Here is a 13,872-nt window from a genome sequence, read left to right as displayed (position 1 = left end):
TCCCTGCTTTGACAAGACGTGCCGATAAAACCGCGTCCCGAGACGTGGGGCGTGGGGCTAGCCAACGGTTGGAAATAATAACCGGGCAGGCGTAATGCAATGTCATAAACAGTTGTCAGCAGGTCGGACTTGTGAAATATTGTGTTCCCTGCAATTACATACACTGGTCCGGATATACTTACTACATCCGAAGACTATTCCAGAGTTCGGAAGGAGGGAACCCGCCTTGCAATGCCGAAGACAATCTGCGCGCCGGACTCCGCGTCATTGAAGACAGGTTCAGGGGCTACTGAGGGAGTCCTGGACTAAGGGGTCCTCGGGCGTCCGGCCTGTTATTCATTGGGACGGACTGGTGGGCTGTGAAGATACGAAGGCCGAAGACTATACCCGTGTCCGGATTGGACTTTCCTTGGCGTGGAAGGCAAGCTAGGCGACCAGCTGTGAAGATTCCTTCTTATGTAACCGACCCCATGTAACCCTAGATCTCTCCGGTATCTATATAAACCGGAGAGCGTAGTCCGGATAGAGACATTCATTACCATATTCATATAGGCTAGACTTCTAGGGTTTAGCCATTACGATCTCGTGGTAGATCAACTCTTGTAACACTCATATTCATCAAGATCAATCAAGCAGGAAGTAGGGTATTACCTCCATAGAGAGGGCCCGAACCTGGGTAAACATCGTGTCCCCCGTCTCCTGTTACCATCGATCCTAGACGCACAGTTCGGGACCCCCTACCCAAGATCCGCCGGTTTTGACACGGACAGGGCCCTCAGGCCGACGCTCCGTCGAGCCACCACATGCCAGCGGTGGAAGGACCGGAGGTGCTGTAGCTATGGTGCACTCTCCTCCCCCACGCCAGTTGCCGTGGGTGCCGGTCCGTCGTGATGACGCTTGTGATAACATTTCCATAGCGTCGTCCGACCCACGGACCCACCGCGATCAGCGCCAAGTTCTTCGGGAGCGAGCCCACGAAGACGCTCGAACCACCATCGAGCGCCGGCGTGATGCACGCCACCAGTCAGATAGGCGGGCAGGGCCCACCATGGACCACCCAGCGCCAGAAGGCTCCGGTGGCCTACCCTACGAGGTGGGTTGCCCGGACTTTACCCGTGAGCTACGGCAGTTCCAGTGGTCGTCCCACCGCACGTTCAAGCCCAACGTCGGTGAGAAGTACAACGGCAAGACCCACCCATCAAAGTTCCTCAGCATCTACACCATCGCGATGCAAGCCGCTGGAGCTCGCGATGACAAGGTGCTTCGCAATTACTTCCCGTTGGCAGTAAAACCCAATGTCATGTCTTGGTTGATGCACTTGCCGGCGGATTCCATTTCTTCTTGGCCGGATCTGTGTCATGAGTTCGTTGGTGCCTTCACTGGAGGCCACCAAGCTCATGGCTAGGCAAGCGATTTGCATATCATTCCCCAGAAGGAAGGTGAAAACCTGCGCAAGTACATACAGAGGTTCAGCCGGGTGCAATACAACATCCCAGATGTTCATCCCGCGCCGTGATCAGCGCATTCCATCAGAATGTGCGCAACCGCAAGATGCGTGAAGAGCTGGAAATGAACAAGGTCAAAGATGTGGCCGAACTTTATGTTCTGGCCGATAGATGCGCTCGAGCTGAAGAGGGGAGGAAGTACCCCGGCGAGGACGCCGACGCGGAAACCGACTCTACTGACGAAGACACCACCGCCCCGACGAAGAAGGGTCGGCGTCGCAACAGGAAACGCAAGGGCAAGGCCATGCTTGCCGCCGAGGGATCCGACGACACCGACGCTGCCAAGAAGGCCAAGGCAGACGACCCCGGCAAGGAGATTGCCGGGTGCGCCGCTTGCTGGGCCTTGGCGGCTGCCGACAAGCCAGGAGGCTCTGACAAGCAGTATTGCAAGATCCACCGCACCAAGGGCCACGACCTCCAGAACTGCCGACAAGTTGAGCTGCTTGCTGAAAAGCAAAAAGCCGAGTATGAGAGGTGGGACAAGGAGAAGGGTCAGGATGGTGCTGAATGATCCGACAAGAAGCGTGGCGGCCAAGGAGGCCGCCGCAGCAAGGATAACCAGCAAGAGAGGCCCGCTCGGGGCTGCGACAAGAAGCAGGAAGACGATGATCATGACGAGGACGACGAGTCTGGCGAGCATGAGTTACAGAAAGCTACGGAGGCCATGTGCGTCGATGGTGGCGCCAGGCTACATACCTCTCACCGCCAGCTCAAGCAGTTGGCGCGTGAGATCACAGCGGCGGAGCCATCATTCGACGCCCAGAAGCCACCGAAGTGGTCCAGCACGCCTATCATCTTTGACACTGAGGACCACCCTGATAGCACAACTGCGGTCAGGTGTTTGCCGTTGTTGGTTTCACCAAGGATACGCAACCTCAAGGTGACGAAGATGCTAGTTGACGGCGGGGCCGGTCTGAACTTAATCTCGCCCGTTGTGATCAAAAGGCTGCAGATTCCTGATGGAGACCTCGAGGAGACGGGTACGTTTCAAGGGGTCAACCCGGGAAGGAGTCAGCCGAAGGGTAAGGTCACGCTGCCTGTGACGTTTGGAGGCGAGTTGAACTACATGACGGAGAGGATTGTCTTCGATGTAGCCGAGATCTGCTTGCCCTACAACGGGATCCTCGGCCACCCAGCACTAGCCAAGTTCATGGCGGCGTCGCATTACGCCTACAACATGCTGAAGATGCCTGGCCGATGACCATCATCACTGTCCCCTCCGACAAGAAGGACACGCTGATCTGCGCTAACCAACTCTACCGGGAAGCAGTTGCAGCGACTGCCGCCAAGGCACTTGCTCCTGCCACTAGAGCCCCGGGAGGGAAGAAGACCGGCAAGACCTCTCGCACCCACTCCGGCAAGCGCACCTCTTCGGAGTGTTGTGCTCCCGTCGAGGACGTGCCAGAGAGCTCCACTGGCAAGAGCAAGAAATCCAGAGCTGCGCCGCCAGAGACCAAGAAGGTGTCCGTCAAGGAGGATGGTACAGGAGGGGCTTTCACCATAAGCTTCACCCTTGATAGCAAATAGGAAGGCGCGCTCGTCACCTTCCTGCGGGCGAATGTCGACGTGTTTGCATGGCAAGCGTTCGACATCCCTGGCGTTCCCAGGGAGGTGATTGAGCACCATCTTGCTGTCTGTCCTCATGCGTGACCCGTCAAGCAGAAGGTCAGGAAGCAAGCTTTGGAACGGTAGGAGTTCATCACAGAGGAGATCAGGAAGTTGGAAGCGGTAGGCTTGGTGAGAGGAGTGCTCCATCCGATGTGGTTGGCCAATCCGGTGGTGGTGCGCAAGGCAAATGGGAAGTGGAGGCTGTGTATTGACTACACAGATATCAATAAGGCTTGTCCTAAGGACCCCCTCCCATTGCCGCGCATTGACCAGATTGTTGACTCCATAGCCGGGTGTGATCTGTTATCATTCCTTGACGCCTACTCAGGATACCACCAGATCTTCATGACAAGAGAAGACGAAGAGAATACAGAATTCATCACCCCATGTGGTACGTATTTCTTTTTACGGATGGTTTTCGGGTTGAAGAGTGCTGGCTCAACGTTTGCAAGGGCAGTCCAAATTGGTTTTGAGCCCCAGCTACATAGAAATATGGAAGCTTATATGGATGACATAGTGGTCAAAACCAAGGAAAAGGCGACACTTGTACAAGATTTGGAAGAGATGTTTGCAAATTTGCGCAAGATCAACCTCAAGATGAACCATGAGAAGTGTGTCTTCGGCGTTTCGTCTGGAAAACTTCTCGGGTTCTTTGTGTCACAGCATGGGATCGAGGCGAACCCAGACAAGATCAAGGCTATCGAGCAGATTGAGGCGCCCAAGCGGATCAAGGATGTGCGTCGGCTCACCGGCTGCATTGCTGCCATGAGCAGATTCATCTCCAAGTCTGGTGAGCGTGCCCTTCCCTTTTTCAAAATCCTTAAAAAGGCGGGCCCAATGGAGTGGACCCCAGAGGCTGAAGCAACGCTGCAGGATTTGAAGAAATACCTCTCCTCTACACCGATACTGGTTGTGCCTAAGCCACAAGAGCCGTTGCTGCTGTATCTGGCGCCCTAACTTTGAGCATGCATGCTAGGTTAAGTCTCTCCCTCGGTTAGGGTTGATAGTGCTTAGCGGCGACAAACCCCTAGCATATAGGTCGAGTGTGCATCCCTCTGTTTTCTTTCTGTCCTCTTTGGTTCACAGGGTACATGGACGTTTTCTGCTGAGCTGTTTGGGAGAAAGGGAACAAGCCGGCACTCCGGCCCCGGCAAGCCAAGGTTGCCGAGGGCTGCAGACGCAAGAATCCAACCACGGCAAGCCAAGGCTGCCGGGGGCTACAGATCCAGATAAGTCTTTTATCCCCTATTATGCATTTCCATGTGGAGTTGGGATGTACGAAACCTTGTTTTATTCCTAGGCCGCCGTGCTCCCTCTTTTTCCTGCACCCAAGGACTACCCCCTGGGTCGGAACTGGGTCGTAGTCGCGGTGGCAAGGAAATAAACGAAGGGCCTAACCCTACTTCGCCCCTGCCTCCGCCAAGAGCGTGAGAATGGTCGAATGAAGTGAGGGGACGGCAAGGCCTATTGCCAGGCAACAATGTTTATCTTGAAAATAACAAGGATTCACTCCTTGGCATGGGCCTCGCTCACGCACAAAGAACACAAAAAGAACCCTTTTTCATTAAAAACATCCCATACAGGTACAGTTCATACAGAATGAAAAACATGAGCAAGGGGATTACAAGTTTTAAATCTAACCAATTCCCGTAGGCTTACAAACTAATTTGAAGTAGAGAACGAGCCCCGCCGTCAGGCTGTGGACACGAGCAAAAGTCTTCCATCCGCGTCGAAGGTACATGTCGTGAGGAGCGGGAAAGTCGACATCGACCCGCGTGCCGCCGTTCCCGCAGCCCTTCATATGCAACCTCAGGGTCTGGGGCGGATCGAGCTCCATCTCCCAGGCAAATGGAGCCGGGAGACGAAGGCGACGGCGCGGTGGCCGGCGCAGCCTAATGAAGAACTCACGGGGCTGGTCCCGGACGTGGCCCTCCATTGGGGGAGGCATCGCTGGCGGAGGCAAGGCCGGTGCGCCGCCCCGTCCTCCTCTTCCCTGAGCACCACGGCGACCTCAGCCTCGCCCCCTTCCCCTTCCTCTCGTGGCCGGCTCCGCCGCCGCGAGCTCTTGAGGAGGAGGGACGCGCTATCGAGCAGAGACCCTCGCCGCCACCGTCGAAGGGCCGGCGCCTCCTCTTGCCATAGCAGATGGAGGAAAGGAGCCGAAGTGGAAGGAGATGGATGATGAAAGAATGTGGGATGCCATCCCCCTCCCCCTTCTTATAAAGGGGCGGGGTCGGGGCTCGGCCGCCCCACTCAACCAATCCGGCCATCGGGGGCGCATGGAATCGAGACCGACCCGCGGCTCCAATCAGCGACGACCCGGTTTCCCGCCTCCACCGCTTGCCACCTGCATGGGGGACACCTGGCGAGCAAGCAGAATCGAGGGGACGGGTGAGGCGACCGTTCCCCACCCCGTGATCGTGGGGCGCAGACGCCTTGAAGACCACCACCTGAGTCCACTCAGTAAATGAGCCGCGCCTCTGCGTTTTCCTCTTTTTATGGGGAAGGCGTGAGCCACCTCTTTACTAGGGTATTACGCATCCTCGCGGCCCGAACCTGGGTAAACAATCTTTGTGCTTCCTGTCAGACCCGCTCTTTGCACAACCTCACGCCCGCTAACCATAGAAGGGATCCAGTGATTCCATAGGTGTCGATTTCCCCCGACATTTAGTTTCTTCCAACAAAATTTACAACCCACATATCACCATTCGCTATTAGAAATCACCTCAATGATCTTGATCTTAAGCTTGTAAGACTGGTTTTGCACATGGGTTGAAAATATTTGTTTTAAGTCCAAAGTGTAAGTAGCTATAAAAGGAACATCGAGATATTTTCACAGTACCATAGTATCATTAGGTTCTACACCAGCCAAGGCATTGATAGTTTTTTCAGTTGCTTCTTGACGGCCTTGTCTAGAATTACACAATTCAATTTCGCAAGGAACATTCCTAATTCTATACAATTGTCATAATTAGTCAGTGCACGAAGCAACGGAGAGATCAGAATGAAAAGTTCTAACATGAGAGCGGTCGAGCATGTCTTCTTGAAAGCCATTTCACCTACACATTTTGGAGACATTTTGTTTAGATGATTTGCCCAAATTTCAGTGAACAAATGAAATCGGGAGACACGCTGGCCCAGAATGGGTTCCCTTTTAAACCAATCAGGCAGTGTCTACATCAAATGATCATGCAGAATCTCCCCAAAGAGTATCAATTGTATGTTTTGTCTACAATTGATTGTCGAGTTATTTCGTGCGATGAAACTACTTGTAAAATGTATGATGCCACGATCTCAGTAAAAACACACACACTCCGTCTGTGATTAAATTTGGTGTCTTGGTTGTCCAGAAAAACCGGTAGGGGGCCAAATTATATCTCAAAAATGTAAACGATAAATTTGATGGTAGACGGGTTACCTAATCTTTGTGACCAAGATTGAAGGAACTCCAATTGCTGGCGGCCGGCTAGATGTTGAGGGATAGTCTCTCGGGATGAGAAGAGATAACAGAAAGATAGGCAAGGAGTAAGGAAGGTGAATGATGCATCTAAATAATGGAGAGCAAAACAACATAAGTCAAAGAAAGAAAAGGGACGAAAAGAAAAAAACACATAAACAAACCCGAAGATGCCCTGATAAGATGCTTTTCCTCACGAATCTCTTGACACAGATGACGTGCTTTAGCAGGATCGAGAGATTCATCTACAAAAATAGCTGAGCCAACAAAAGAAAGAATTAAGAAAGACCACTGATACGTCTCCAACGCATCTATAATTTTTGATTGTTCCATGCTATTATATTATCCATCTAGGATGTTTTATATGCATTTATATGCTGTTTTATATGAGTTTGGGGACTAACCTATTAACCTAGAGCCCAGTGCCAGTTTCTGTTTTTTCCTAGTTTTTGAGTTTTACAGAAAAGGAATACCAAACGGAGTCCAATTGACGTGCCAATTTTTTATGATTTTTATGGACCAAAAGAAGCCCTCGGAGTAAAAGAGTTGGGCCAGAAGAGTCCTGAGCCATCCAAGAGGGTGGAGGGCGCGCCCTACCCCCCTGGGCTCGCCCCCCTATCTCGTGGATGACTCGGAGACCCCCCCTGACGTGAGGCCAAAAGTTCCTATAAATACAGAAACCCCCGGAAAGAAACCTAGATCGGGAGTTCCACCGCCGCAAGCCTCTGTAGCCACCAAAAACCAATCGAGACCCTGTTCTGGCACCCTGCCGGTGGGGGGATCCATCACCGGTGGCCATCTTCATCATCCCGGCGCTCTCCATGATGAGGAGGGAGTAGTTCACCCTCGGGGCTGAGGGTATGTACCAGTAGCTATGTGTTTGATCTCTCTCTCTCTCTCTCTCTCTCTCGTGTTCTTGATTCGGCGCGATCTTGATGTATCACGAGCTTTGCTATTATAGTTGGATATTATGATGTTTCTTCCCCTCTCTCTCTTGTAATGGATTGAGTTTTCCCTTTAAAGTTATCTTATTGGATTGAGTCTTTAAGGATTTGAGAACACTTGATGTATGTCTTGCATGTGCTTATCTGTGGTGACAATGGGATATTCACGTGATCTACTTGATGTATGTTTCGGTGATCAACTTGCGGGTTCAGTGACCTTGTGAACTTATGCATAGGGGTTGGCACACATTTTCGTCTTGACTATCCGGTAGAAACTTTGGGGCACTGTTTCAAGTTATTTGTGTTGGTTGAATAGATGAATCTGAGATTGTGTGATGCATATCGTATAATCATACCCACAGATACTTGTGGTGACATTGGAGTATCTAGGTGACATTTGGGTTTTAGTTGATTTGTATCTTAAGGTGTTATTCTAGTACGAACTCTAGGATAGATCGAACAGAAAGAATAGCTTCGTGTTATTTTACTACAGACTCTTGAATAGATCGATCAGAAAGAATAACTTTGAGGTGGTTTCGTACCCTACAATAATATCTTCGTTTGTTCTCCGCTATTAGTGACTTTGGAGTGACTCTTTGCTGCATGTTGAGGGATTTTTATATGATCTAATTATGTTATCATTGTTGGGATAACTTGCACTAGTGAAAGTATGAACCCTAGGCCTTGTTTCCTAGCATTGCAATACCATTTTCACTCACTTTTACCACTTGCTACCTTGTTGTTTTTATATTTTCAGATTACAAATACCCATATCTACCATCCATATTGCACTTGTATCACCATCTCTTCGCCGAACTAGTGCACCTATACAATTTACCATTGTATTGGGTGTGTTGGGGACACCAGAGACTCTTTGTTATTTGGTTGCAGGGTTGCTTGAGAGAGACCATCTTCATCCTACGCCTCCCACGGATTGATAAACCTTAGGTCATCCATTTGAGGGAAATTTGCTACTGTCCTACAAACCTCTGCACTTGGAGGCCCAACAACGTCTACAAGATGAAGGTTGTGTAGTATACATCAAGCTCTTTTCTGGCGCCGTTGCCGGGGAGGCTAGGTAAGCGGCACTAACACCCCATCAACTAAGCTCTTTTCTCGCGCCGTTGCCGGGGAGGTTAGGGTTGGGGAACGTAGCAGAAATTCAAAATTTTCTACGCATCACCAAGATCAATCTATGGAGTAATCTAGCAACGAGGGGAAGGGGAGTGCATCTACATAGCATTGTAGATCGCTAAGAGGAAGCATTGCAAGAATGCGGACCAAGGAGTCGTACTCGTAGCGATTCAGATCGCGGTTGATTCCGATCTAAGCACCGAAGAACGGTGCCTCCGCGTTCAACACACGTGCAGCCCGGTGACGTCTCCCACGCCTTGATCCAGCAAGGAGAGAGGGAGAGGTTGGGGAAGACTCCGTCCAGCAGCAGCACGACGGCGTGGTGGTGATGGAGGAGCGTGGCAATCCCGCAGGGCTTCGCCAAGCACCGCGGGAGAGGAGGAGGACATGGAAGAGGGGGAGGGCTGCGCCAAGAAGGAGAGCAAATCATCTGTTGGGCAGCCCCCATACCTCAAGTATATATAGGGGAAGAGGAGGGGCTGCGCCCCCACCTAGGGTTCCCTTCCCAGGGGTGGCGGCAGCCCCCAGATCCCATCTGGGTGGCGGCCAAGGGGGGGCGCACCTAGGGTGGGCCTTAGGGCCCATCTGCTCCTAGGGTTTGCCCCCTCTCCTCTTGAGGGCGCCTTGGGCCTTGGTGGGAGGCGCCCCAGCCCACCTAGGGGCTGGTCCCTTCCCACTATTGGCCCACGTAGGCCTCTGGGGCTGGTGGCCCCACCTGGTGGACCCCCGGGACCCTCCCGGTGGTCCCGGTACGTTACCGATAGCACCCGAAACTTTTCCGGTGACCAAAACAGGACTTCCCATATATAAATCTTTACCTCCGGACCATTCCGGAACTCCTCGTGACGTCCGGGATCTCATCCGGGACTCCGAACAACATTCGGTAACCACGTATACCTATTCCCTATAACCCTAGCGTCATCAAACCTTAAGTGTGTAGACCCTACGGGTTCGGGAACCATGCAGACATGACCGAGACGTTCTCCGGTCAATAACCAACAGCGGGATCTGGATACCCATGTTTGCTCCCACATGTTCCACGATGATCTCATCGGATGAACCATGATGTCGGGGATTCAATCAATCCCGTATACAATTCCCGTTGTCAATCGGTATACTACTTGCCCGAGATTCGATCGTGGTATCCCGATACCTTGTTCAATCTCGTTACCGGCAAGTCTCTTTACTCGTTCCGTAACACATCATCCCGTGATCAACTCCTTGGTCACATTGTGCACATTATGATGATGTCCTACCGAGTGGGCCCAGAGATACCTCTCCGTTTACACGGAGTGACAAATCCCAGTCTCGATTCGTGCCAACCCAACAGACACTTTCGGGGATACCTGTAGTGCTCCTTTATAGCCACCCAGTTATGTTGTGACGTTTGGTACACCCAAAGCATTCCTACAGTATCCGGGAGTTGCACAATCTCATGGTCTAAGGAAATGATACTTGACATTAGAAAATCTCTTAGCAAACGAACTACACGATCTTGTGCTAGGCTTAGGATTGGGTCTTGTCCATCACATCATTCTCCTAATCATGTGATCCCGTTATCAATGACATCCAATGTCCATGGTCAGGAAACCGTAACCATCTATTGATCAACGAGCTAGTCAACTAGAGGCTTACTAGGGACATGGTGTTGTCTATGTATCCACACATGTATCTGAGTTTCCTATCAATACAATTCTAGCATGGATAATAAACGATTATCATGAACAAGGAAATATAATAATAACCAATTTATTATTGCCTCTAGGGCATTCCAACAGTCTCCCACTTGCACTAGAGTCAATAATCTAGTTCACATCACCATGTGATTAACACTCACAGGTCACATCACTATGTGACCAACATCTAAAGAGTTTACTACAGTCAACAATCTAGTTCACATCACTATGTGATTAACACCCAATGAGTTCTGGTTTGATCATGTTATGCTTGTGAGAGAGGTTATTAGTCAACAGGTCTTGTTGAGGATATAACCGTTGGAGTCACCCGCCCAGGAGGGGCCGGGTTACCCATGATGGTTACTACGCGAAGCCCAGTACCAAAGATGAAGACGGCGGGTCAATAACAGGCCCAAGACCCGGAGATGGCTTAAGGCCCGTAGCATTAGCCGCCGTTAGGGTAAACTTGTAGTGTAAGGCAAGAATAGATAAGAGTCTGAGCCGGACACTGTTATGAGCCGGCCGGGACTCTGAGAGCCGCTGGGCGTCAACCTCTCTATATAAAGGGGCGACCCGGCGGCGGTTCAGGAGGGGGAAGATCTGGTCGAGAGCCAGGCATAGCAGTTAAGCTCCCTGGTCATCGAAACCCTAATCAATACCACCTCAACTGGACGTAGGCTTTTACCTTCACCGTAAGGGGCCGAACCAGTATAACCCTCGTGTTCCTTGTCCCGTTTAACCCCTTCAAGCTTCCTAGCTGCGATGGCTCCACGACTAAGTTCTAGCTCGAGGACATCTGCCGTGACAATTCCACGACAGTTGGCGCCCACCGTGGGGCCAGCGCACGGTGGATTTGAGTTCTTGAAGGGCAGCTTCGAAGGGCTCAAGGGATACGCTGTGGGCCGGATGACCAAGAGTCGTCGCGGCAACCTCTACATCGACGATGCAAAATGGGGCCCCGACGCCGGCTCAATTGAGTACGGGTACCGGGTCCCCTTCGGCGGAATTCATGTCTTCATTGGCAAGATTGGTGAGCCGGGCCCTGAGACGGATCTCTGCGCCGATCTCATCGAGACGGCTCAGTGCGCACGACCCGCCCGGGCCCTACCTGCCTTGAGGCATGCTTTTGTGGGATGTATCCATGGAGGGCTCTCTGATGGATCTGGATCTGGTGAGGAGACGGCCGCCTGCTCTGACGGCGAGTCGTCCACAGATAAGTCAAACTCGTTGTATCAACTTCAAGATGGCAGGCTCAGGGGTTGTTCCGATGGTGACAGTATTCCGGACCCCTTTGAGCCGCCGAGCCGGGTTGGAATCTTCATGGCCGGCGCACAGCCTGTTCAAAACCCTGCCGCCGGGTCAGGAAACCCGATGCCCTCGCCGGCTCAGGTGCTGATGGATCTCACGGACAAGATGACGGCCCTGTTGACCGCCACGGTTGACCCGGCGGATCAAGCTCAGCATGACGCGGAGGTGGCGCAATTAAAGTTAGATCTAGTGAAAGCCAAGGAGGATCTGGCAGCGGAAGGGATCAGGATGGCTGCGGAGAGGGCGGCTCTCGGCGCCCAGACTTAGTTGATTCAGGCGCAGTCCTTCCGGCTCACGATGGATCAGAACGCGTCTAATGAGGTCATGAGAAGGAGGCATCAAAAGGCCCAATCTCGACTCCCTCCGGTCTACGATCCTCGAAACCTCTTCAACACGCCAGGTGCAGGGTCTAGTAACCCGCCGGGGATCATGGTGCCCAGGGCTGGGACACCTATTCAGCCACAAGTGATGGGGCCTCCGCGGGTGAACCCTGCCCCGCCTCAGTATGTGCCAATACCACCGGGTCATTATGCTAACCCGCTGGAGAACATGGTCGCCGCAGCAGCACGGCTGGCGGCTCTCCCGATTGACGGCGACTCTCCAACTGCTGTTGAAACCCGCCGGGTCAGAGAACTCCTTCAGACAGCGCTGGCGCAGCAAGAGGCGTACTCTTACAGCCGGGACAGGATCCATTCAACCCCTCGTCCGGGCCGGAGCCCGAGTTATAGCAGACACATGGTTTCAGCGACCGGTTCAAGTAATGTCCGACGCCATGACTTGCCCCCTGGCCATGGCCCGGCTCATAACGGAGCCTTTCACGCAACAGACCAAGACAGAGCGCGGCAAGAGGCGGAGCAGGTACCTCTGTTGACGGCTTACCAGACTCCCCCGGCTTACCCGACGACTTCCGTCGACGTGGGTATCCCTACGAGGACTGGAGGTGTCCCTTGTTTAGTGCCGGCTCTCCGCAATGAACGTCTACCCAAGGACTTCAAAGGGCCTAGGAAAGGGCCTAATTACACGGCTGATTTACAACCCGGGGCCTGGATCGAGAGTTACGAGATGGCCATGGAATTGCTGGAGGTCAGTGAAGCGGCGATGGCCAAGTACTTCACCATGATGTTAGATGGGACTGCCCGCACTTGGTTGAAAGGGCTACCACCGAATTCCATCGGGTCTTGGGCTGAGCTGAAAGCCCGGTTCATCCAAAACTTCAAAGATACCTGTAGGCAGTCTATGTCAATTGTAGATTTGACTAACTGTAAACAGCAGGAGGGTGAGTCTACGACACATTGGGTTCGCCGGGTCAAAGAGATCATACATTCATCTGATAAGATGGATGCCGGCTCTGCAGTCTTAATGTTGGAGCAGAATTGTCGTTTCCTGCCCCTGAAGATGAAACTCGGGCGGCTTAAGCGCGACTGCAATGATATGGGCACGCTGATGGCGGCCCTCGTCAAGTACGCCGATTCTGATAGTACCAAGGACCCCGCTTCAGATGATGAAAGGACAGGGAAGGGAAAGAAGAACGGCAATGGCAAGGGTCCTCAGCATAACCATGGGAACCAAGGAGGTGGCAAGCGTAAGGCCGACGGCAGCCTAGAGTTCGTGGCCAACACCAGCTCACAGGGTCATAACCAGCGACGCAAGGGGAGGCCACCTCCCCGAGCCGGCGGGTCAGGACCGACGCTGGAGCAGCTGTTGAATGAGCCTTGTCCGAGGCATGGCTCTAGGGAGAAGGTAGCTACTCATCTATGGAAGGATTGCGCAATCATGAAGGCCTTTAAGAATTCCAATGCCTTTAATGGCAACAATGGCCCGGGCGGCGGCTCAGGCGCTGGCGTTTTTCATGGCCCGGGCGGCGGCTCAAATTCTAATCCACAGAACGGTCAAGGGGGCCTTTAATCAGCAGTCTGGCCAGGGTCATCAACAGCAGCAGGGGGGTTATCAGACCAATTCAAAGCAGCTTAACGGTGGAAAGTATCATGTATTTACCACCAGTCTGTGTAAGCGAGATCAGAAGCTTCATAAGAGGGCTATGAATGCTGTTGAGCCGGCGGTGCCACGCTATTTAAGATGGTCTGAGCAGCCTATTGTGTGGAGTAGGGAGGATCACCCTCCCCGGTTTGATAATCCGGGTCACTTGGCCTTGGTGGTGGCTCCTCAGGTGGGAGGATATAAGTTCACTAAGGTGCTCATGGATGGAGGCAGCAGCATCAACATCCTCTATTATGAGACTT

Source organism: Triticum aestivum, chromosome 2D (assembly GCF_018294505.1).
Source record: "Triticum aestivum cultivar Chinese Spring chromosome 2D, IWGSC CS RefSeq v2.1, whole genome shotgun sequence".
NCBI classification, from domain to species: Eukaryota; Viridiplantae; Streptophyta; class Magnoliopsida; order Poales; family Poaceae; genus Triticum; species Triticum aestivum.
The sequence above is the reverse complement of the archived record's forward strand: the minus strand, read 5'-3'. Positions refer to the sequence as shown.